The sequence below is a fragment of the Elephantulus edwardii genome, unplaced genomic scaffold, assembly GCF_000299155.1.
Source record: "Elephantulus edwardii isolate Elephantulus edwardi_28Jun2011 unplaced genomic scaffold, EleEdw1.0 scaffold00011, whole genome shotgun sequence".
Classification (NCBI taxonomy): Eukaryota; Metazoa; Chordata; class Mammalia; order Macroscelidea; family Macroscelididae; genus Elephantulus; species Elephantulus edwardii.
In genome coordinates, this window is record NW_006399761.1 from 25,130,231 (window position 1) to 25,135,334 (window position 5,104).

Sequence of the window (5,104 nt, forward strand, 5' to 3'; positions counted from 1 at the left end):
GAAAACAAACAGATTCATCCTGGAGAGGGTTAAACCAGGCTACTCCTTGGAGGCAAGGATTCTGGGGCTTCGTCTGACATACTTTGGACATGTTGCCAGGAGGGACGGGTCCTTGGAGAGGGACATCATGCTTGGGAGGGTGGAAGGAAAGCGCAGGAGGGGAAAACCCTCTATGAAATGGATTGATTCAGTGACCGGGGTAATAGGGATGGGTGTGTCAGAGGCAATGCAATTGGCACAGGATAGAGCAGGGTTTAGGGCTGTTGTACATAGAGTCGCTATGAGTCACAAGCGGCTCGACCGCACAGAACAACAACATTGTGAAAACTGGAATAGGTCTGACCCTAGTTTAGATTTTTATTGTCTGGAGTATTGGACAAATCATTTGAACTCTAAGTTTTGTCTGAAAAGTTGGTTGTTCTGTCTACACCCAGCGATGATTGAGATTATATTGATCATGTTTGCGAAGATGGTTTGGTTAATGAGCTGTTAGAGGACTGGACTGCTGACGCTGGGAGTCTTCTTTAGTTTTCTGGAAAATCAATTGCCAGATTTCCTTCTTGACTGATCTTCATCTGGAAGCTGTGATGAAAACCATTCAGCTAGTCTGTACTGACATGATCGCGCCTGGGAATAGGGTCTCCCACTCAAATTCAAATTCCCTGCCATGGGTTTGGAACCAAGTCATAGCTGGCCCTCAGTGAGTTTTCCAAAGCTGTACGTCACACAGGAGGAGACTGTCCATTGTTCTCCAGTGGAGATGGTGCAGTCACGTGGCCTTTGGTCAGCAGCTCAACTCCAAATGGACTCACCACAGGGAGGGGAGGATCCTGCCACTGAAGGGAAAAGATGATTGTGAGAATGAAACTACGTGCTGTCGGTTGGCTTCTGAGTCTAATCACAATGGAGGACTGTCTACCTTTCTCCATCACAGCAACTGCAATCCAACACATACACACTGCACCACCAGAGCTCCCCTGGACATAAGAAGACATGGAAAAGCAGGAAACAAAGTTGATACTAAGGAATGAAGTTATACTGGAGGATCAGCCTGTCACACGGTTTTTAACAAATCTTTATTTTTTATAATATCAAAGGGATCCACAGTCTTCTGCTACACTGCCTTTGCATAGTCGATAAAAGACATTGATTCTTGTGTTTTCTGCTGACAGCCAGGTTCCATCTGATGTCAGCAATGATACCACTGGTACCACAACCTCCTAAACTGACCTGGTGGCTCCCTGTTAATGTATTGTCCTAGCTGGTTTGGGATGATCTTCAGTAATCTTTCGCTTGCATGGGATCTGTAATTTCCACATTCTGTTGGATCACTTCTTAGGAATGAGAATATGGATCTCTTCCAGTCAGTTGGCAAGTTTCTTGTCTTCCAAATGTCCTGACACAGCCTGTCGAACACAGCCAAAGCTGCATGTGTTCACTGGAACATGTCATTGATATTTTGTTGATTCCTGGAGCCTTAATTTTTTTGCTAGTGCCTTCATTGCAGCTTGAACATCTTCCTTCATCCCCATAAGCTCTTGTTCATATGTTACTTCCTGAAATATTTTGGGGTCGACCAACTATTTTGGGCATGTTGTTGGTTGCCGTCAAGTCGAACACGACTCAGCGACCCTATGAACAAAAGGCCTGGAGACTTTTATAATTATTGTCATTTCTCAAAGGTCATAGAGCTTCCAAAAGCATGTTGTTTAGGAAGTGGACGCCGCTACTGCTTCCAAACCTGTCTTCCACTGGGAGCTCCACCAAACACTGTCCACCATGGGTAACCATTATGGCACAAGGTTCAGCATCACAACATCCCCTGGATCATTCAAGATTTTGCCCATACCATCTCTCAGTATTAAAACTCCAGGCTTGAATTTGTTCTTAGGTTCTGAAAACTTGAATTCCAGTCAGTTGGCCAGCTGGCTGTCCTCCAGATTTCTTTGCACAACTTAGCACATCCAGGGCAGCGTCTGTTTGTTGAAATATGTCAATTGGTACGCCATCAACTCCTGGAGCTTTGTTTTTTGCCAGTTCTTTCAGAGTGACTTGAACTTCCTCCATCACCACAGGCTCTTGCTCATACGTTATTTCATGAAATTCTTCTGTCAGCCAATTCCTTCTGGTACGGTGATTCTGTATACTCCTTCCATCTTCTGTTGATGCTTTTAATATCATTTAACACTCTACTCAAAACATCCTTAAGTATTGCCAGGCATGGCTTGAATTTGTTTTTCAGCTTAAGAAACGCTGAGCAAGTTCGGCCCTTTTGATTTTCTGACTCCATCCACCTCTCTGCACATTTCATTATAGTATCCTGCTTTGTCATCCCGAGCTGCCCTTTGAAATTTTCTGTTCAGCTCTTTAATTTCTTGATTTCTTCCCTTAGCTTTGGCTTCTCAGCACTCTAATGTAATATTCAGGGTCTCATCTGACATCCATCTTGGTCTTTTCTTCCTCTTTTCAGCCTTTGTAATGATTTTGCATTCTTCATGGATGATATTCTTGATATCCTCCCCAGCTCACTTGGTCTACGCTGATTGGTGCTCAAGGCCTCTGGCCAACTGACTGGAAGAGATCAATATTTATTCCCCTTCCAAAGAAAGGTGACCCAACAGAGTGCTGAAATCATCAAACAATATCATTAATACCACCTACAAACATTGTGCTGAAAATTATCCAAAAGTGACAGGAGCAACACGTCAACAGAGAATTGCCAGATGTGCAGGCTGGCTTTAGAAGAGGTCATGGGTGCAACCACTGTGGAAAGTGGTATGGCGCTTTCTCAAAAAGTTGCAAATTGAGATACCATTTGACCCAGCAATTCCACTACTGGGAATATATCCCAAAGAGACCATAACTGACAACCAAGCAGATATATGCACACCCATGTTTATTGCAGCTCTGTTCACAATAACAAGGAGTTGGAAACAACTCAGGTTCATAGAGTTTGCAGAGGCAAGTTATTATGGAAGTGGATGCTTGCCTTCGGAAACCCTATGAACCTGGGGAAAGGATGAAAGTCACACAAGTATTGAGGACTTTCATTCATAGGGTCACTATGAGTTGCCTACGACTCGATGGCACTTAACAAAAACAACAACAGATGGATCTTGGCAGAAAGCAGAGAGAACCAGAGGAATGTCTATCTGTGCATCATTGACTGTGCAAAAGCTTTTGACTGTGTGGATCACAACAAGCTGTGGCTGACTGAGAAGAATGGGAATCCAAAACATTTGATTGTGCTTATGCGAAACCTATACTTGGACCAAGAGACAAAACAGAGGAAGGAGACACTACATGGTTCAAAATCAAGCAGTGGGTCTGACACTGAGGAGAAACTATGTCAATTTAAAGACTAAGGTGCACCGAATTCAAGGCATAGCCTTTTCAGTTACTTGCTATTAAGGGAGCTCTTGTGGTCCAGTGTTACGGAACAGCATTGCCATCCCAAAGGCAGGTGGTTTGAATCCAGCAGCTGCTCCTCTGGAGAAGGAAGAGCAGTCTCCTCCCGTACAGTTTACTGCCTCTGAAAGCCTTCTGGAGGATCAGTGATGAGTCCATTCCAACTCATGAAAAGCAGCGTATAACTAAAAGCTTAACAATGCGTAAGGATGGCAAGAAGAATCAATCAATGCATTTGAGCTGGGGGTTGAAGAGATCACACAACCTTGCTCACTGAGAGTGAGGAGGACTTGAAGCACTTGTTGCATCTCAGTCAAGAAAACAATTCTTATCACTGACCTATAGGAAACATCATAATTGTTGTTGTTAAGTGCCATCGAGTCGTAGGCAACTCATAGAGACCCTATGAACAAAAGTCCTCAACAGTTGCGTGACTTTTGTCCTTTCTCCATGTTTGTAGAGTTTCCCTAGGCAAGCTATTTACGGAAGAGGATGGAGAAAATATGGAAGCTGTCAACAACTTCATCTTACTTGGATTCACAATCAACATCCTTGGTACCAGCAAACATGAGATGTATTTCACAGGAAAAGTCTGCATTTGGGGACCTCTCCAAATTATTGAGGGTGTGTGTGTGTGTGTACGCTAAAGTGTATCTGATTCAGGCCATGATCTCTCCAATCGCTTGCTATACATCTGAGAGCTGGACAATGAATAAAGATGATAGAAAAAGAATTGACACTTTAGAGCTGTGGTGTTGGAGAAAAGCACTGAACATCCCATGAATGGCCAAAAGCCCACAAATATGTCTTGGAGAAAGTGCAGCCAGAGTGCTCCTTAGAGACTAGGATGGTAAAGTTTCAGCTGGCATATTTCGGGCATGTTGCTAGGAGAGGTTATTCCTTGAAGAGGAACATCATGCTTGGAAAGGCGGAGGGTTGACAAAGGCGAGGAAGACCCTCGACCAGGTGGACTGACCTGGTGACTGCGCAGTGGGCTTAGTGTGTCAGGAAGTGTGAGGATGGTGCAGGACAGGACTGGGTTCAGATCTCTTGTTCAAAGGGTTGTACTATACTCAGTGGCACCTAGTAACAACAACAGTTTAATTTGTAACATAGGAGGAATAACAATTTTGGTGTATTTCCTAGGGTATTTACTTGCTTAGAAAGTGGTGTAATGGCGAGCTCCGGTGGCCTAGTGGCAAGAAGGTGTACTACAATCCCAGAGGTGCACAGTTCAGATCCACCAGATGTTCTGCTGGGGAAGGAGAAACAGTCTCCTCCTGTACCAGTCAGATCTTACTTGACAGTACACACACACACACACAAAATAATAAATTTTTTTTTAATTAAAAAAAAAGAAAGTGGTCTTATTGAAAGTTCCAAACACAGCTAAGTCTCGAAGCAACACTAGCCAAGTGTATAGAAAATGGGCTTTATTTTAAATGTGCACTTTGGTGAAAATGGGTTGACAATTGATGTCAGCACCAAAGAGAAGACTAGGCTATTTATCCATTCTATGTTGGTTGGTTAGGGACAGTCAGTTTTAAGGGTCTGGGGCCATTTTCCATTATTTTAGCACCCCTGTTTTATCTGCTGAGGCAGGTCATAAAACAGTGTAGGGGTAAACATTAATCAGATTAGTTACTATTTCCTGGACCACAGGTACATATTTGAATAGTTAGGAGGTCAGGAACCC